The sequence below is a fragment of the Saccopteryx leptura genome, chromosome 3 (genome assembly GCF_036850995.1).
Source record: "Saccopteryx leptura isolate mSacLep1 chromosome 3, mSacLep1_pri_phased_curated, whole genome shotgun sequence".
Taxonomy (NCBI): domain Eukaryota; kingdom Metazoa; phylum Chordata; class Mammalia; order Chiroptera; family Emballonuridae; genus Saccopteryx; species Saccopteryx leptura.
Window position 1 is genome coordinate 170,972,909 of NC_089505.1, and position 21,523 is coordinate 170,994,431.

At 40.2% G+C, this 21,523-nt stretch overlaps 1 protein-coding gene across 2 annotated transcripts in view; it reads right to left on the reverse strand.

The window, feature by feature from the left end:
* Positions 1-10,195, reverse strand: part of LOC136400341 (guanylate-binding protein 6-like) — a 52,953-nt gene extending 42,758 nt beyond the window's left edge. For both annotated transcript variants that reach the window (XM_066376847.1, XM_066376846.1), the window contains exon 1: positions 9,936-10,195. The gene's annotated coding sequence lies outside the window, so the exon portion shown is untranslated. The remainder of the gene's footprint in view (positions 1-9,935) is intronic.
* Positions 10,196-21,523: the final 11,328 nt, after the last annotated feature.

The following is a 21,523-nucleotide window of genomic DNA, read 5'->3' on the forward strand; positions in this document are numbered from 1 at the left end:
GTAGTCCAAAACTGGCAGGGTAAATTTATTTCATAAAGGACTGGTGCCCAGAAACCTTCCTTATATCATATACTCAGCCAAGTGTGAGGCAACCCAAGGTCTAAGAAGGCATGCCATCATACTTATAGTAAGAGCAGACAGGAGAAGGGAAACTAGCATAGGCTTTCACTTAAATAAGAGTTCAGCCCTTTTACTTAAAACAAAAAATAATAAACTTTAAGTTATCACATTACCATATCCACAGGAGAAGCTGAAATAATCATGAGTAGTCTGGAAAAAATATATACACAACAAATAAGCAAGTGTTCTAATAGTATAAAAGATGGAAAAAATAGATGTGGAGAACAGCTACCATTGTTTGCTGGCAACTATCTCAAACTAGATGCAGACAGTTAATACAACACCGATCACAGCTCCCTCTCCACCTTTAATAATCTCCACTAAAGTCTAAGCTTGCTCTCTGCTTACTCTCCATGCTGGGCACACAGAATGGACTCAGTCAATGTCTGTTAAGGTGAAATTATTCTGAAGCAAAGGGTCTATGTGAGTGACATGTGTTTGAGAGAAAGCTGTGTATAGACAGTAATTGAATCATGCGTTGAGTTGGCAATTCAGCCTTAAGAATTGTAAAAAAAAAAAAAAAAAAAAAAAAGATCTGAGGAAGTCTAAGGCATGATTATCCTAGGAGAGTCGACAGGCCAGGTCGACAGGATGAGCATCCAGAGAGGTGAGAGATCGGCAATGATAAAGAGCCAGATCGTTCACTGCAGATTTCAGCAGGGAGGTCAAGGACACCCCTCCTGAGCACAGACTTACTAAAGTGGTGGAACCTGAGCTGAAGGAAGAGGTGTCCATGAGGGAAGGAGGGAGATCCAGAGAAGGCAGGTTCCCTTCCAAGAGGGAAAGATTGGAGGAGCGTGTCCGGGTCTCAGGAGATATACGCTGAGGTATGAAGTGGTGAAGGGTCAGGGCCTCTGCTACATATACCTCCCCCCCAAAAAAAATCAGAATAAGAGTGTAAATAAAGGAAAGAATACATTTATTTAAAAAGAGAAAATGCATTGAGAGGATCCTCTTCAGACAGCGTTAAAGGGAACAATATTTTTCTCTCTAAGTACAGGGTGGTTCAGATATGTGTTTAGTGACCCTTCATAGCCACTAGACCTTTCTCAGATTATGGATATTACAGTATCTTAGAAATCATCATCCTTATCATCATCTTTTTTATTTTTTTTTGTATTTTTCTGAAGCTGGAAATGGGGAGAGACAGTCAGACAGACTCCCACATGCGCCCGACCGGGATCCACCAGGCACGTCCACCACGGGCCACGCTCTGCCCACCAGGGGGCGATGCTCTGCCCCTCTGGGGCGTCGCTCTGCCGCGACCAGAGCCACCCTAGCGCCTGGGGCAGAGGCCAAGGAGCCATCCCCAGCGCCCGGGCCATCTTTGCTCCAATGGAGCCTTGGCTGCGGGAGAAGAAGAGAGAGACAGAGAGTAAGGAGGGGGGGGGGTGGAGAAGCAAATGGGCGCCTCTCCTATGTGCCCTGCCCGGGAATCGAACCCGGGTCCCCCGCATGCCAGGCTGACGCTCTACCGCTGAGCCAACCGGCCAGGGCTCATCATCTTAGTATATTTTAAGAACTGTGAATTTTGCAGTTAATATTTATAGACTGATAGTAGAAGACACTTCAAAATCAGCCTATATTTTAGGCCAATTAGTGATTAGTATTTCATACTAAAAATGTAGATCAATAAAATAGACTTTAAATATAAATATATAAAATTAAAAAATAAAAAGAGAAAATGAAAATATCATAAAATATCACCAGGGTAAATCTAAGTGAAAGGTACATGATATTTCTCTGTAATCTTAAACTTTCTCTGTATTTCAGAACTATTTTTTCAAAATAAGAGTTTAATCTGAAATAATTGAATTGTAGTTGAGTTATAGAGAGTTCTCTGTATTACTGAATATTAATCCCTATTCAGATATATAACTTTCAAATACTTTCTCCCATTATCTGAGTTACCGTTTTACTCTGGTAATAGTGCTCTTGACACAACTTTTTAATTTCATAAAGTCTAGTTTGTCTATACTATCTTTTGTATCTAATGCTTTGGTGTCATATCCAAGAAATCCTTGCTAAATCCAATACTGTGAAACTTTTACCCTATGATTTCTTCTAGGAGTTTCATAATTTTAGGTCTTATATTTAGAATTTGGAAAATTTTTGAGTTAATTTTGGTATATAGCATTAGGTAAGGTCCAACTTCAATCTTTTGCATGTGGATATATAATTTTTCTAGCACTGTTTGTTAATAAGACTGTCCTCCCCATTGAATGGTTTTGGTAACTTGTTGAAAACTATTTGAACATAAACATGCAAGGGTTTATTTCTGGGGTGATGTTCTACTCCATTGGTCTATACGCCTGTCTTTATGTCAATACTACATAAAATATAATTGATTACTAGAGATTTGTACCTTTTGTGAGTTTTGATATCAAGAATTGTGAGTCCTTCAGCTTTGTTCATCTTTTTGAGATTGTTTTGGATATCAAGGCCTATTGAGATTCCACATGAATTTGAAGACAAATTTTGCTATTTCTACAAAAAAAGTAATTAGGATTGTGATAAGGATTGAATTGAGTTTGTAAATCACTTTAACTAGTATTATTGAAGTGTTAGCAATGTTGTCTTCTTATCCATAAAAATGAGATGCCTTTCTATTTATTTATGGCTTATTAAATTTCTTTCATCAATGTTTTGTAGTTTTTATTGTACAAGTCTTTCACCTCCTTGTTAAATTAATTCCTAAATGATATTTTTTGGCACTATTGTAAATGAAATTGTTTTCTTAATTTCCATTTGTCTGTTTATTGTGAATATATAGAAATGCAACTGTTTTTTGCATGTTGACTAGGTATCCTGCTACTTTGCTAAATGTATTACTTCCAATTTTGTGGAATTTTTAGTTTTCTATACATAAATCATGTTATCTGTGAACAGCGATGATTTTACTTCTTGCTTTCCAATTTAAGTGATTTTTTTCCCCAAAAGTGCTCTGGCTAGAATTTTCAGTACTGTGTTATATATACTAAAAGTGGTGAAAACAGGGATACTTGTCGTGTTCCTTAATCTAGAGAAAAACCTTTCAATCTTTCACCATTATGATTTGTGCTTTGGGCTTCTCATATATGAATTCTACTGTGTTGAGATAGTTTCCTTCTATTTCTAGTTCACTGAGTATTTTTACCTTGAAATGTGTTGAATTCTATTAAATGTGTTCTCTGCATAATGACCGTGTGCTTTTCCTCCTTCATTCTATTTATTTAGTGTATTACATTCATCAATTTTTGTATGTTGTAACATCCTGTATTCCAAGAAAAAACCCCACTTGGTCATACAGTGTTATGGATTATGCTTCTCTTAATATGCTGCTAAATGCAGTTTGCCAGTGTTTTCGTGAGGATTTTTGCATCGATATTCACCAGGAATATTGGTTTGTAGTTTTCCTTGTAGTGTTTTTGGTATCAACATAATACTAGTTCAAAGAACGAGTTAGGAAGAATACTTTCTTAAGTTGTTTTTAAAAGTTTAACAATTGGTGTTAATTTGTCAAATGTTTGGTAGAACTCACCAGTAAAGCCATCAGGTTATTTTTACTGTCAAAAAATTTATGGCCCTGGAAGGTTGGCTCAGTGGTAGAGTGTTGGCCTGGCGTGCAGAGGTCCCGGGTTCGATTCCTGGCCAGGGCACACAAGAGAGGCGCCCATCTGCCTCTCCACCCCTCCCCCTCTCCTTCCTCTCTGTCTCTCTCTTCCCCTCCAGCAGCCAAGGCTCCATGGGAGCAAAGATGGCCCGGGCGCTGGGGATGGCTCCTTGGCCTCTGCCCCAGGCGCTAGAGTGGCTCTGGTCTCAGCAGAGCGACGCCCCAGAGGGGCAGAGCATCGCCCCCTGGTGGGCGGAGCGTTGCCCCCTGGTGGGCATGCCTGGTGGATCCCGGTCAGGCGCATGTGGGAGTCTGTCTGACTGTCTCTCCCCGTTTCCAGCTTCAGAAAAATACAAAAAAAAAATTATTACTAATTAAATATTTTTACCAATTATGGGTAAATAATTTTTTTTGTGATTTAGTCTAGGTAGATTTTGTCTTTTCAGAATTTGTTTATTTCATCTAAGTTATTTAATTTGTTGATGTGCAATTGTTCATAGTATTCTCTTATTATTCATTTCTTTTCTACAGAATTGATAGTAATCTTCTTTCTAAAACTACCCTGAGGAAAGAGTCTATGTGTGTGACTTTCTTTTCTGATTTCAATATATATTTTTTCTTAATCAATCCAGCTAAAAGTTTGTCAATTGGTTGATCATTTTGAATACCCAACTTTGGTTTCATTGATTTTTTTCTACTGTTTTTCTTTTCTCTATTTTATCTCTACTCTAATCTTTATTATTTACTGTCTTCAGTTACCATATGTTTAGCTTGCTCTTTTTGTAGTTCTTTAAATTAGAGAAAACATATTTTGGCCCTGGCCGGTTGGCTCAGCGGTAGAGCATCGGCCTAGCGTGCGGAGGACCCGGGTTCGATTCCCGGCCAGGGCACACAGGAGAAGCGCCCATTTGCTTCTCCACCCCTCCGCCGCGCTTTCCTCTCTGTCTCTCTCTTCCCCTCCCGCAGCCAAGGCTCCATTGGAGCAAAGATGGCCAGGGCGCTGGGGATGGCTCCTTGGCCTCTGCCTCAGGCGCTAGAGTAGCTCTGGTCACAATATGGCGATGCCCAGGATGGGCAGAGCATCGCCCCCTGGTGGGCAGAGCATCGCCCCTGGTGGGCGTGCCGGGTGGATCCCGGTCGGGCGCATGCGGGAGTCTGTCTGACTGTCTCTCCCCGTTTCCAGCTTCAGAAATGAAAAAAAAAAAACAAAAAAAAAAAACAAGGAGAAAACATATTTTTTATTTGAGATATTTGTTTTTTAACATTTTAAAATTTTTATTGATTTTAGAGAAAGATGAAGGAGAGATAGAGAGAGAGAAATGTCAATTTGTTGTTCATTTATTTATGCATTCAGTGGTTGATTCTGTATATGCCCTGGTTGGGAAGTGAATCTGTAACCTTGATGTATTGGGACAATGCTCTAAGCAACTGAACTATCTAGCCAGGGCCCTTTCTTCTTTTTTAATGTAAACATTTATACCTATAAATTTCTCCTTTAGCACTGCCTTCACTGAATCCCATAAGTTTTGTTGTGTTTTTTTAGCATTATCATTTGTCTCAAGTACCTTTCAATTTCCCTTGTGATTTCTTCTTTGATCTATTGGTTAAAAATGTGTTGTTTAATTTCCACAAATTAGTTAACTTTCTAGTTTTACTTCTGTAATTGACTTCTAATTAATTACATCCATTTTGGTCAGGAAAGGTACTTTGCATAATATTTATCTTTTTATATTTATTAATACCTACTTTGTGGTTAACGTGTTCTAGTTTGAAAAATGTTTCATGCACTGGAGAAGAATGTGTCTTCTGCTGTTGTTTGTAGAGGGTTCTGGTAACTCTAGTTGGTTTACTACATTGTTCAACTCTTCTATTTATTTATTCTCTGCTTTATTTATTTATTTACTGTATCTTTCCAAAGCTAAAAGCAGGGAGGCAGTCAGACTCCCGCATGCGCCCGATTGGGATCCACCTGGCATGCCCACCAGGGGGTGATGCTCTGCTCATCTGGGGCATTGCTCTGTTGGAACTGGAGCCATTCTAGAGCCTGAGGCAGAGGCCATGGAGCCATCCTCAGCACCTGGGCCAACTTTGTTCCAATGGAGCCTTGGCTGTGGGAGGGGAAGAGAGAGATAGAGAGGATGGACAGGTGGAATGGTGGAGAAGCAGATGGGCACTTCTCCTGTGTGCCCTGGCCAGGAATCAAATCCAGGACTTCCACACACTAGGCTGATGCTCTACTGCTGAGCCAACTGGCCAGAGCCTCTCTGCTTGATTTGTCTATCCATTACTAGAGTGGGATATTGAAGTCTCCAACTATTATTGTAGAAATGTTTATTTTCATTTCAATTTCAATTTTTACTTTATATGTTTTGAAGGTCTATTATTAGGTGCTTAAATGCTTATAATTATACATCATACTTTGGTATATAGAACTTCTAATTAATATATAATGTCCTATGTTTTTTTATAACTTTTTTACTTTAATTTTTCTATTGACTTGAGAGAATGAGGAACAGAGTGAGAAAAGGGGAGAGAGAAGCATCAAAATCATTGTTCCACTTAGTTATGCATTTATTGATTATTTCTTGTACGTGCACCAAAACAATTATCTATCCATGTTGCCAAAGAGCCAGAGTCATTTTTTTATTTTTTATTTTAAAGACAAGTTTGTCTGATATTCATATAGCCACTGAGGCTCTCTTTCTGTTACTATTTTTGTAAAATATCATTTCCAATCGCTTTACTTTCAGACATGTTGTGTCTTTGGATCTAAAGTAAATCTCTTAAACAGCATATAGTTTTAACATGTGTTTTTAAATAATAAATTTTGTTACTCTATGTTGTGATTGTAGAGTTTAGTTTTTTTACATTTAGAGTAATTGCTGATAAAAAGGAATTAAGTCTATCATTTGCTATTTGTTTTCTATGTGCCTTATAGTTTTTTTATCCCTCATTTCCTGCATTATTGCCTTCTTTTATGTTTAACTGACTTTGCACTAAAAGATTTTAATTCCCTAATCATTTCCTTTTGTATATATTTTATAGCTATTATTTTTGTGGGTACCATCAGGATTATATTTAATATCCTAAAATTATCACACCTTAATTTAAATTTATACCAGCTTAGTTTGAGTAACATACAAAAACTCTCTTCTTTAAAGCTCTGTTCTGATCCCTTTTAATTGCTGATATCACAAAATAACATCTTTTATACATTGTGTATTCAAAAACATAAATTAACCATTTTAAATCATTAGTGTTTTAAATAATGTAGAGAATAAAACGTGATCTTACAATTCAAAGCTAAAATAATATTAGCTTTTAGGCTAATTATTTAAATTAATTGTCTCTTAAAAATAGTCGAAAACAAAAGGAGTGACAGGCTGGCTTTACAATAATACCAGCTGTTATAATTGGCCAAGTGTTTACCTTTAACAAGATATTTGTTCTATTGGTGCTGCTGCTATGAAGCAATGGGGCAGAGAAGCGTCCTGAGAAAATCTCAGCTATGCTTTGCCCTTTCCCTCAAAAGTCCATCCAAGCCCTGACATCTTCTAAGGCTAACCCACTCAACAGTCCACAATTTGGTCCTAGTAGAAACTCCACTCATTAATTATATTTCAGAGAAACTATGAGGAAAGAGAAACAAAATGAGTAACCAAAAGGAAATGGTAACATCAACTCCTCCTGGGGGTCCCTAATCACCATTCCAATCATAACAGTGATAATCACCACCTTGTGCTTCTCTGGAAATATGGTTTTCGTACCTAGGCTGCAATTTGGCAGTCCTTGACTTTAGTTGTTCCTTTTCTGCTACATTCCTGACATAGTAAGCATACACTATGCCTTGTAATGAAAAATTCATCTAGTTTTGGGTCTGCCTTACGATCTCTGCAAGAGTCAAAGTGCTATCAAACCTGTGAGGACCTCAGGCTGAATGTTATTGCTGTCAGAGGACAGCGCCATCTTATTGTGTAATGGATAGAGTGGCTCTATCCAAAGCAGGCATTCTCATCAGAGAAAGGCAAAGTCGTCGCCTTATGCAATGTCCTCTCTTAAGATTTAATGTCTAACCAGATACGGAGAAAGCAGAGAGGCTTATGATGCCGAGGAAGAACCTGACATTAAGACAACCTGAGGACAGAGCCATAACGGTTAAGCCACAGATTTCATACATCATGTCTGCTGTCTCATGGTCCTAGTTGTTGAAAACAGCTACAGAACTACTGATGGGCATGGCAAGTATTCATCAAAATCTGAGTTTTTAAATTGACAATTATAGTTTGACATATGACATCATTTATGTAATAAAAATATGTAATATCTATAAGAACCATTTATGATATGTAAGGGACTGAAGGAATTTTAGGTCCCAGAGTGAAACAATGTTTGATTTTTCTCTTTTTTGAGAAGTCATAAAAATCCTTTTGACCACAAAGTTGAAGTATTCCCCCATATAAGAAAACTGAGTCATTGGGAAATTGATTTTGTTTTTCAAAACTGAAGTGTACATCAAAATAAAAAAAATATATAGATGCATGTTATAGGCTAATAAAAAGTATATATCATATTAATTAAAAAGTGAAGAAAGAATAACAAGAAAACCTCTCAACTTCTGCACTCTCCATGTAACTGTTCAAAAATATGCCTGTGGAAAGACCCTGAATCAAACTGCCCTTGGGTGGGTCTGGATAACTCCTGAACATGTCTGCCTTAGCATTTCAGTAGGGAAAAGAAAGAACTACTTTTCTTCTATGAAGTGCTAAGTTGCTCCTGCCCTATTTTCAGGATGTACCAAGAAAGAAGCTGCTCCAGGAGTCCAAAGCAAGTTTGGGCCTGAGCAGGGATTTACAGCCACTGTGTGTTTTCCGACTTTTAAAAATGCAACTGGGGGTTGAGAGAAGGCTGAAATCTTTAAGCAGCCCATTCGTTTTTTACTCTCCTTTAGTCTTTTCCCTTCCAGAACATAAAGGCAGCCAGCACTTTCTGAGTCAGTCTGCCCTTGATAAAAAAAAAAAAAAAAAAAAAAAAAAAAGACAACTGAGAGGTAAGTGAATCTACTCTACTTTGGAGTCAGGATTGAGATAAATCCATCATAATACAAATTACAATGCGGAACACGGAGGAAGAACGGTCTTTCCCACTTTCTTGCCTTTAAAGAGACAGAATACCCTAATCTCTCATCCCTCCCTGCACCTATCTTTTCCAGATCACTTGCTGCTGTCCTGGATATGTGACATGCTGCCAGGCTGTCACCACACACGCATTATTGCTCCAAAGGCAGAAGCTGAGCTCCCAGAACCAGAGCCAGCAGCTGAACCCTGCAGCCCAGACTATCAGGCTGCCTGCGCTGTTCCTCCGGGGTCCTCAGAGGCCATTTTGAACCAGATATTGAGAGGTTTAAGCTTAAGACCAAGTTGTCTGTGAAAGAAAGTTGATGAATTAGCACTTCTGCCCCACAGCTCCTGGAGTCTGTGTGTTTAAGAAGTTCCCAGTGGTTTCTCACTCCTCCTTGCTCCCTTTTCTCCCCCCACTTCTCTGTTGCTATGTTATAGAAGGTGGAAAGAAATGGAGCAAAAATCAGAAACTGAAAATAAAAGTAATTTATGTCATTTTTTTTTGGTAGGTACCACACATCTGGAAACAGTGCAGGATACAAAACAGGCTTAGACCTTTATAGTTATTCTTAAGAGTTGATTTAAGAGACTGAGAATGAATTATTTTATATAAATAGAGTTTCATAGAAGTTTTCAAATACTAAAATGGTTAATACAAAAATAATTTTAATATTATATATGTGTGCGTTGAGGACTCCTTTTAGTCTCTCTCCAGTGTCTAGCAGGGGCCAGTCTGAAGCAGGGAGTGAGGAGAGGGAGGAAGCCACTCCACCCTGTACCTCTAAGTTAGGGTTAGAGTTCAGTCCATCAGTCCCTGAGAGGACTTCTGCCTCTTTCCATAAATGAGGGAGTAGGCACTCCTTCTCCAATGCAGGGCTCTTTGTGCAGCCACGCTGAGTGCCCGAGAAGAAGAAGCATCCCTCCAGGACACTTTGCTTGCGCCGTCGCCTCGCAGCTGCCTCGGATACAAACGCAAGAAAGGCTGAGCTGCCCAGAGCAAAGCGCTCCGCCGCGCCCCTGCCGGTGCCTAGCTGCCCCGCCGGTTGGACACGCGCCGTTGTTTTACGAACACGCGCGTGGAATACCACGTCTAAGAGTGAACTTACTTGGTGCAGGGTCACACAGACTGGGGACAAGTTCTCAGCTGGCCTCGCTTTTCCCTGGCGCGCTCCTAGTGCGTCTGGCTCCTTCCGGTCCCGACTGGTCTGTTTAGAAGCCGAACATCCAGCCAGATATCACAGCCAGGGAGGTATGGGTCGGCGTGCAGAGCCGAAATCGAAAGGACACGCGCGTCTAGGGATTTTAACTGTTAAGGGTTTTCATGTTTCTTAACGAGTGTGGGGGCCATCTGAGGTGGACGATTCTTGGTTTCTCCACACCCAGTGCCCCCCCCCCCCTCCCGCCACTTGGTTAGTGTCTCCTGCCCCCGCAATGAACACAGGGCAGCAAGCTGAGTGGCAGCCCCTGACAGGAGGCTGACAGAGGTCCACAGCCTCTCTGGGGTATTTTTGGAAACAATTTGAGTGTTTTCTTGTTTGTTTTAATTTTTACTATGTCATTTCTTTCTTTCATTTTAAGGACTCTTATTATCACCATAAGTCATTTTTTATTAAGGAATTTTACAGCACAGATATAATCGCTATAAGCATCAACTCGCATATGTGCCTTAACCAGGCAAACCCTGGTTTCCAACCAGGGACCTCAGTGTTTCAGGGTTCCTGGTCCGAGGCTTTACCCACTGCACCACCACAGGCCATGCCTATCAACACACCTTTAAAAAGCCGCCAATACCATAAATATTTTCGTTCAGTGTTCTGGTTTTATCTTCCATTAAGGTTTTCCCTTCATATTTGAATTTTAGTGTGATCATTAATTCAGAAAAAATAAATATAAAATTTTAAAGCATTTCACTGTATTAAACTACAGACCAAAAATTGTATAATCGTTAGTCATTTTCTGCATCTGTTGCCTTCTGGATGGCTATAGGGTAAGAATTGTGTTATTGAACAATTTTGGGTTAGTTTCATTGCCCATTTTTTATTCTGAGTTGGTTTCAAAGGCATTAAAGTGTTAATTCCATTTTCATCAATCTGTTTGGTGGAAATTGGCCCTGTGACAACATGGTAAAAACTAAGTAACAACAGCTAGATGTTATAGAGTCACTTTAATGGTATAATCAAAAATAGATTATTGTGGGTGGAGCGCAGAGCACATTCCTAGCAGCTGTGGCTGATGCAACACTGTGAGAATACTACAGCTCCCAGAAGCCTCCTGGGCATTCCCAGGAAGGAAGCTCGCCTGCAATAAGGAAGTGACTTAGCGCCAACCACGCAGCTCCCTGATCTTTTCAGCCATTGGCTTTGAAGGACATGCTGTAACACCCTATAGGCTGAACCTGTGTATATAAGCTAGTTTACTTCTTTTTTTTTTTTTGTATTTTTCTGAAGCTGGAAACGGGGAGAGACAGTCAGACAGACTCCCGCATGCGCCCGACCGGGATCCACCCGGCACGCCCACCAGGGGTGACGCTCTGCCCACCAGGGGGCGATGCTCTGCCCCTCCGGGGCATCGCTCTGCCGCAACCAGAGCCACTCTAGCGCCTGGGGCAGAGGCCAAGGAGCCATCCCCAGCGCCTGGGCCATCTTTGCTCCAATGGAGCCCTGGCTGCGGGAGGGGAAGACAGAGACAGAGAGGAAGGAGTGGGTGGGGGTGGAGAAGCAAATGGGCGCCTCTCCTATGTGCCCTGGCCAGGAATCGAACCCAGGTCCCCCGCACGTCAGGCCGACGCTCTACCACTGAGCCAACTGGCCAGGGCCTAGTTTACTTCTTGAATAAAGTGGATCTGCATCACTGAACCTGGTCCCCGGAGTCAGGTCTTTGCATCTCCATCGTCCTCACCGCTGGCAGGACTTGTCCACAACTGGTGCCCGAATGTGGGGCAGCGACCTAACCGGCATCCAAGGGATGGGTGAGTGACTCTCTGCAATGGGAAACTTTCTCCCTCACTTTCAAGACCCGCAGGCTCGAGCCCTGCATGCCCTATTGCAGAGTAGGCGAATTAAAGTTTGTGAAAAGGATCACTGTACTTGCTGGGAGATTCTCTCTGGTCTCAATCCCTGGATTGAGGACGCACCCCTCTGTGACCTGGATACTTGGGCCCGAGTTCTCTGACGCGTTCATTCGGCCGAGGTGCATGGGGGCAAACCTTCCTTCTCAGCCTCACTTCTGCCTTATTGGCAATACATGCCTGCTTGACTGGTGCTCCTGCTGGGGACCCTCCGCCAGTCCCTAAGGTCTTACAGGCTACTCCTCTTTCAGAGGAACCCCTACCTCCATATTTGCCTCCCCCTGTAGAGGAAGAAAAGGCTTGGGCCACCGGTTTTGATGGACTTGCAGCTGAGCATGCAGAAACAAAACTAGATACATTAGAAACCGCGCCATCAGCTTTGCCACCCGTAAAAGCAGTAGTCGCTACTTCTGCATTCCCTGCTGTGGCTCAGTGCCCCACCCCAGCCTCTCAGATGCCATTTTCTCCAACATGTGTTCCTGCTGCAAACCCATGGGCCAGCTTATACGCCCCCATTTGCCTTTTTTCTTTGTCTGTCTTGTCTATTTTTTTGTATCTCTTGCTCTCTCTCCTCGCCCCCTCTCTGAAATGACACTGGAAGGACCCTGCCACAGCACAGTGGCAGGGATCACACCCTCTTCTAACACAAGGGAGAGGTTATGCTTGTGTTTTTCAGCCAGTTTGGATCCCAGGAACCCCCTAACCTGCTTGAAAGGGTTTCTTGGGCGCCCACTAAGTGGTTCAGTCTTCACCCATCCAAAGCCACAGCCCTGGCCTTCTCCACACTGACTACGCCTGAGGGGAGGAGGTCCTTGGTGCTCCAGAAGAAGACCTCGTGGCCGGCATGCGCACCCCATCACCTGGGGGGATGTGGAGGCTTTGTCAGGGCGAGCCCAGAGAATTGCCCCTGACGGGCCCCCAGGCCCTGGTGCTCTGTTCTTGCTTGTGTGTGCTATAGTATCCACTGACTCCCAGATGCAGGCGGCGACAGCCCGGGGCTCAAGCCCAGCAGTGCAAGCTAGTGTTTTCAGTTCATCTTTGGAGGGTGAGCAGAATTGGGCCGGAGTTGCGATTCGCAGATTCTAGAAAGTAAATGGTGGCAGCTGCGGCAGGAGGATGAACGGAAGCCAGGCTTGCATTGCCGAGTGGCCACTGGAACAGCAGGGAGTGCCTGCTAAGCCGCTGCTGGATTCACTGACATTTTGAAACATAGGGGTGGATGCCATCATGCTCTCCAGAGCAGAGATGGAAATGCTGACTGCTATTGCCTCGTGCTCCTCTTTGGGACAGTGTAAGACCTGCCAGGACGGCAGGGATGAGGGGGGTGGCTGAGGCCTTATGTGCGTGGACTGATTTCCTGGACTATGACCTGAGTGAGCACTAGCTCCTTTGTTGGATGGACTTACGGGTTTTGGACAATGTGAAATACTCTGATGGGGGTGGAAGACGGCTTTACTGGAGGCCCTTCCCCTTCCCTGGGAATCTTTTCCCATGGCTAGAAAGAAGGCCAAGGACATTTTACGCTTTTGGCAAAGTGCTCAGAGACTGGTGAAATGTATCTTTGTAATTGTTGAAATTGTATGATTTGTCAAGTTGTTGTAATTTGTGTAATGTGCCTTGCAACCATATGCAGTACGCAGCCCACGGCAAGCCATCTGTTCTGTGTTTGGATGCTGGACCTTTGTGGGAAGGGGGTGTTTATGGACCTACATCCATTTTTTACAATCAAAATAAAACTGTGCTTAACGACACCTAGAAGGTCTCTGTAACACAATGAAAGGGAAATGACATCCCGACCCCTAGGAGAAATCCCCCATTCAATTCTTAACTAGTCAAACATTACAGAAGCTTGCCTCATTGTTTAATCCAGCTAATCTATTAGCATATATTATAATAGGTATTATAGTTCTTTTAGTTCTACTAGGGTTCTGTTGCATAATGCATAACATTCAGAAGCTACAACAGCAAGCTGTCATTCATCAAGTCCTATTGGCCTTAATTAAAAGAGAAGGGGGAGATATGGGTAGACCACAGAGCACATTCCTAGCAGCTGTGGCTGATGCAATGCTGTGAGAATACTACAGCTCCCAGAAGCCTCCTGGGCATACCCAGGAAGGAAGCTCACCTGCTAAGGAAGTGACTTAGAGCCAACCACGTTGCTCCCTGATCTTTTCAGACATTGGCTATGAAGGACACACTGTAACACCCTATAGGCTGAACCCATGTATAGAAGCTAGCTTATTTACTGAATAAAGTGGATCTGCGTCACTGAACCTGGTCCCTGGAGTCAGGTCTTTGCGTCTCCGTCGTCCTCACCTCCGGCAGGACTTGTCCACAGATTATTATTTTGTGTGTGTGTGTGTGACAGAGACAGAAAGATAGAGGGACAGATAAGAGAGAGAAATGAGAAGCATCAATTCTTTATTGTAGCACCTTAGTTATTCATTGATTGCTTTTCTCTTATTTACCTTGACCGGGGGGCTCCAGAAGAGCAAGTGACCCCTTTCTCAAGCCAGTGACCTCGTGCTGAAACTGGTGAGCCTGCACTCAAGCCTGATAAGCCCACATTCAAGCCTGGTAAGCCTGTGCTCAAGCTGGTGACCTCAGGGTTTCGAACCTGGGCCCTCTCTGTCCTAGTCTGATGCTCTATCCACTGTGCCACTGTTTGGACAGGCAAAAAATAGAGTATTAAAATGAAAAACTAGTTACAAGAAAGCTGTTACATTGAATACAGTAGCAGAAAATACATTGAAAATTGAAAATTTTAAATTCCTTTAAATTTGTGATGTCATATTACCAATCAATCATATTTTCATTGGAATGTTTATCTCTCTCTCTTTTTTTTTTTTAGAGAGAGAGGCAAGAACATGGAACTTCTCCTGTATGAGCCCTAACCAGCAAATCAAACGGGCAACCTCCATGCTCCTGAATAATACTCCAACCAGCTGAGCTATTGGGCCAAGGCTAGGAATATTTCTCTTTCGATATGAGTTTATATCCCAGACTCCTTATTTTCAGAGTTAAAATGTATTCTTATTGAGTTATATTGTTAAACAATTTTTAAAAATTGTCTTTATTTGGTATTTTAAATTTGGGCAATGTGTTTTTTCTTGCAACACATAGTGGTACATTTCACTTGTACAGGTAATACAATTGTGAGGCCCATTACTATTGTACATTTAAAGATCAATGAAGCAAAGCTCTTACTTTTGGATGATCTGTATCTTGAAGGTGATAAATAAAAAATAAAACCAGAAATAATGGGTGTTGAAATGATGTTACAGATAAAGTGCTTGTGTCTACAAAAGCAATGTTTAATTATATTAAGAATGGTTATAGATGGTTTCACAGAGAATATTTTATTTCTGTTTAATTTTAAAGAATAACTCACTTTTGGACAAAGAAATGATTGAAGGAAAAATATTTTAAAGCAAAAGAAGGAAATGAGCAAATATACAGAAGTAGGTGCCAAATGCTAGGAATCAGTCCTGTCCAATGCAGCTAGTATAATGGGCTCACTGAAAATAATATAAAAAGATTGATTAGGACATGGATCATAGACTATTTTGCACAGGCAGGTAGAGATCTTGCAGATTACTCGGCATGCTGAAAGCCGTGTTTGAATTCCATTTCTCTAATAGCAAGGGTAGAGAGTGAATAAATTGAGTATATTAGAAGTCGAGATCTTTTAGGTGTTGGGGACTATAGCTCAGAAGACATGTTACAGTCCCACCCCTCTAGGTTCCATAGAGTCATTCAGGGTTTCAGGTTCCTTCCATTCTATTGTTTTATATTCACTAAGGCATTGTACACATCTACATGGTCAAAGATTTGAGTGCTGCCACATTTGATGTCCAGATAGATGAGAAAAAGTGACTGGTGGAGAACAAGCTTAAAGTTACCTGACCCAGATTCAGAAGAAACATACAAATGCTTCTGGTTACATTTTATGTACACATGATCATACTTAGATGCAAGATCAACTAGAAAGATGTAATGTCTACCTGGGTTACCATGAGCTCGTCATATAATATATATATAAAACTATAATATTTGAAGCCAAAAATTTTGTGATAGTTCTAAAAGTATATATAACAATATCAAAACAAACTTTATTAAAAGATCTTTAATTTAACTTGGCATTTCTAGAGCTGAATGTAAGCTGGGTTGGGTGTCATGACCCTATACTACTGTGACACAGAGACTGATGATGAAGGATGAGAGCTGATGAAGGCTATAAAACTAGTTAGTACTTTTGACCTTTAAATCAATATAATATCATTGTTATTTATTATTTTATTGTTTTGTTAACTTATTTTATTATTTAAAATTTATTATTTTTTATTGTTTAAAAATATATTTGGAGTCTTTCTTCTACCTTCCATGGTAGTAAATAAATAGTTGTAAGAAAAAGTATCTTTAAAAGCATATATTCTAAAAGTGTAAGTCATAAAGTGTACTATTGCTAAAGAAAGAATTATTAAAATTATTTCTTAAACTGATAGAGAGTAATGAGACTGGATTTAACTGAAATAAAATGTTTTCATGTCCTACTAGTTTACTTACAGAAAAGATGATCGAGCAAATTTTTTAGAAAGTATGTTTATTTGGCTTCAAGTATACTCAGCTTTTGGGAATGGTAGGAATTCTCAGACAAGAAAAGTTTTATTTTAACATGCTGTACACAGAGCTTGGCAGAAGACCATAAAGCTGCTGCTGATACACCAACCCTTCCAGAAAGCCCAAACTTGAAGCTGTCTCAGTTCCAAATTCTGTAGAGTACTGTTCTGCAACTGAGAAAAATGTAGCTATAAAGGAATAATGGCCCTCAAAAGATGACTCATAGGTCAGGAAATTCTAGAATTAAAGACAGTAGCTGACTGTGACAAAAACAAAGCAATATGAAAAGCAGCTTGGATATTGGTAGGCCCTGTAATGTACAGACTACAAAGTTTATGGTTTCAGAATTATACAAAGTGTCAGCAATGGAATCAACTTAGTGGGTTCACCATGTAAGTATATTACTTTGCTCAAAAGCTGGACTAAAATTACATCACTATAGGAAGAGTACACCTCTGCATGTTCTTCCTTTACCTAGAACATAGAGTCTAATGGGAAAACTGAAATTATATGTTTTTTTATTTGAAAGATGAATATCTTGGGGAATACTGAGGTTCTGGTATGACCTACTACAATAGAATGTTAGGATTACATCTGAATTGTTAAAAGTTCAGTTTCTCCCATGTCACATTTTGAGAAGCCCTTTCTTCAAAACCCACGTGCCCCTTCTCCACTCATCTTCAACTCATGCTATCTCCTGTCACTTGTCCACTCTTACATGAGGGGTGACTTAGACTTCTGCCACATCACTGAAGTCCCTGGTCATTCTTCTTTCAGGGAACATTTTATAGTTCACTGTTCTGAGTCTCTGTAAAGCCAGGAGCCACAGCCACTATCAGAGCAGCCCGGCTCATGCAGGTTCGCATTGGATTTGGACAGTCGGTAAAGAAACAATGGAGCCACAAACTGGTGGGCCATAGTCTTTAATTCTAGCTTGCACCCGGCGGGCAAGTAAAAAACACACACTGGGCTCCAAAAAGCCACTCACATTCAGTGCTCACAAAGCCACTGACTTATCCAAGTTTCCTAGAATCAAAGGTTTCTAGCTCACCAGCCTTATTCTCCTCAGTTCCCCATCTCCTTACTTCTCCAGCGTCAAACTGCACAAACTGGCCTCTCACTCAATACTCTGCCATCTTGGCTGCTTCTCCTGGCCACATGGCCTCTTTCTGCTCTCTGCTCTGCTCCCTCTGCTCTCTCATGCTAATCATCCCAGGAACCAAGAGAGCAAGCTCTCGTTCTGCCCCCATTTTATAGTGTAGAAATCCAAACCTTTAATCCAATATACAAAACAGGGAAGTCTCTAATACAAAGTCACTTATCTGAGGCATGATTGGATTGTACCGCCTCACATCAAAATGGGTGGGAAAGGCTTAATCCCAAAACCAAGCACCAGGCTACAAGGATTCTACCTGCCCACAGAGACACACATTAATATCACCTGGGCGACGGCCTCCTCGTGGGCAGCGCTGTCTTTAACAAAGTGAGCATAATATATTTTATCTGCCCAACAGTCTCCTAAGAACAGCTCAGTGACTTGTAAATGTGCCTTATATGAAGAAACATCTTCTTGTCCTGGAAACATAAAATGGAAAATTTTCCTCGAGAGTCACTGGTGTGGCCCCCTCCATGCCTACTTCATCTGTCATGGTGTGAAGACATCTATCTGTAAGTGCACTGTTGTTGCGCCACACCTCCAGTTACCCATTTACAACATTTGTCAGGGGTTGTCTATTTAAAGTACATGTAGATAAAAGAAATTTAAAAATTTTGATCAGTTTCCAGTCTCAGGGTTATACAGTCCTCAGTCTAAAACCTCTTCAGGTTTCATTTAGAAATGAGATGACATTTTTCCTGGCTTAATATTTTTTTTTTAGTGTTTCTTTGGTATCAGAAAATTTGCATAACAAGGTTAAGAGACTTTTAAATTTGAAGAAGTGTGTGTGAGGAAGGGGATCATTGTCTTTTAGAGCTACCCCAAGAGGTACATCAAAAACCCATATCAAGCCTGACCAGGTGGTGGCACAGTAGAGTGTTGGACTGGGATGCAGAGGACCCAGGTTTGAGACCCCGAGATCGCCAGCTTGAGCACGGGCTCATCTGGTTTGAGCAAAAGCCCACCAACTTGAACCCAAGGTCACTGGCTCTAGCAAGGAGTCACTTGCTCTGCTGATGACCCACGGTCAAGGCACATATGAGAAAGTAATCAATGAACAACTAAGGTGTTGCAACGCGCAATGAAAAACTAATGATTGATGCTTCTCATCTCTCTTCGTTCCTGTCTGTCTGTCTGTCCCTGTCTATCCCTCTCTCTGACTCACTCTCTGTCTCTGTAAAAAATAAATAAATTTTAAAAAACCCATATCAAAATAAATAATATGAATACCATCAAAATAGAAGAAGGAAGTAAAAGGGATAATTTTTTAAATGAATGAAAGACAAGAATCCACATACCCAGAAGTTTAGGCAACCTCATGTAGAATGAGAAAGAAAATCACACCATGGCCCATTCATAAAATCCATATATTAAGACAAAATCTAAAACACTTAGAGAAACAATTAAAAACTGCCTACGGAAAATCAAAAAATGGAAAGTCAGAAGACTTATTCCTAAAAACTATGACAGTTAGAAGAAAGAGGAATAACATTTCTAAAGTACTGAATGAAAAAGAATGTCAAACAGAATTCCCTTCCCAGTAAAAATGTTTCCAAAAAAATACAAACTCTGGTCAAATAGCTCGGTTGCTAGAGCATTGTTCCAATATGAGAAGGTTGCTGGTTCAATTCCTGGGTAGGACACTTATAAGAACAGATTGATGTTCCTGTCTCTCTCTCTCCTTTCCTCCCTCTCTAAAATAAATAAATAAATTTTAAAAACAAGATTATTTAAAAAAATACAAAATACTTTCTCATAGTAAAGCTGATTGAATTTATTGTAAGCAGACTTTTATTAAAAATTGATAAAGAAGGTTGTTCTCCTTCTTATAAAAAATGAGAAATGCTTAAAATGATAAACAAGTAAATATAAATTAAACAGAATGCATAAATAAATTTATATTAGGAATTAGAAAGGAGACAGTTTATCATCACAAACCCTCCAAATAGTCAAAATAGTATGAATAATGTTATGTAAATAATTTAAAAGTTGAGTAAAATTAAAAAAAAAAATCCAGTGAAATGTAAATTACCACACTGACACAAGGAAGAAATACGCACCTGGAAAATTCTAGTGACTATTATCAAAATGGAATCCATGAGAAAGAAGTCTTTCTATAAAGAAATCACAAGGCCTGGATGTTTCCATTTTGATTTCTACAGAACTTCAAGTAAAAATAATCTCATTTTTTATATATATCCTTTCAGATCACAAAAAATATAGAATATGGCCCTGGCCGGTTGGCTCAGCGGTAGAGCGTAGGCCTGGCGTGCGGGGGACCTGGTTTCGATTCCGGGCCAGGGCACATAGGAGAAGCGCCCATTTGATTCTCCACCTCCCTCCTCCTTCCTCTCTGTCTCTCTCTTCCCCTCCCGCAGCCAAGGCTCCATTGGAGCAAAGATGGCCCGGGCGCTGAGGATGGCTCCTTGGCCTCTGCCCCAGGCACTAGAGTGGCTCTGGTCGTGGCAGAGTGACGCCCCGGAGGGGCAGAGCATCGCCCCTGGTGGGCGTACCGGGTGGATCCCGGTTGGGCGCATGCGGGAGTCTGTCTGACTGTCTCTCCCCGTTTCCAGCTTCAGAAAAATACAAAAAAAAAGAAAAGAATAAAAAAAAATATATAGAATACATTAACCAATTTATTATTTGTATTGAAGATCCTTTATATCAAACTGTGACTAAGCAGTACACACAAAAAATAAGAAAGCTGTATTACTTATAAATATAGAAGCAAACATTCTAAATCAAAATTCAGTGTATACATCAAGGATAAAACGCCATGACTTAGTTAGATTCATCCTTAAAAGGCTACTGTAATTAAACTTTTAAATAATCACTGACATTAAATGATATGATTAAAAGGAAGTAAATTATATGATCATTTTAATAGATGAAAAATAAAAGTGTGATAAATCTTATCCAATTTTGGTATAAAATTCCATCAAACTGGGTATAAAAGGAAGCTCCCTTAACCTAATAAAAAAAAAGATACCTACACAAATTATAGAAAACCTATTTAGAGGTTAAATCATTCTTTTGTGACTAGGAAAAAGATAGCAAAATCATCTTTTATTACATCTGTTTTATACAGAATAGTAAATTGCAGTGTACTATAAAGTGAGGGGAAAATCTAAAAATTGGAAATGATGAAATTAAATTGTCATTATTTGTAAATTATTAAGGTGGTGATGATGGTGATATGTTTAAATTTTAAATTTTTTTTCTCACCCAAGGTCATTGTATTATTTATCTGTTATTTTATAAAATATTTATCATTTTACTGTTCACCTTTAAGTCTATAATCCACTAAGAATTTTTTTATGTGATGTAAAATATGGATCCAAAATAAAAATTTAAAGGTGGATATCAATTCTCTCAATATAATTTAATCATAGGAATGAGGAAAAGGTTACCTTGTGTGTGTGTGTGTAATAAATATATGATACTTCTACACATGTATGTAAGATCCTTTGTGTAAGTATCACTAAAATTCCTGAGTCATAGGATATGTAGTTCTTCAGTCTTTCTAGATAAAGTTAAACAGCATTTCAAAGTTTCTATAACAGTTTGCACATTACACATACATGCATGCAAACACACACATATAATTTATTAAGGTGACCAATCATCCTCCTTTAGGGAGGACAGTCCTTCTTTAATAAGTTTCATCCTCCCTTGAAAAGTGTCCTCTTACATGTCCTCCTTTTTGATATTGGAAGACTAATCTGTAAATGTAGTATTTGATTGATGTAGAGTCAATCCATTGCATGTGATGTGACATATTTGTATTAGACATGACGATTTGTCAAAGATCACTACAGTGTGGCGAGATGTGATTATAAAATGCATGTGCT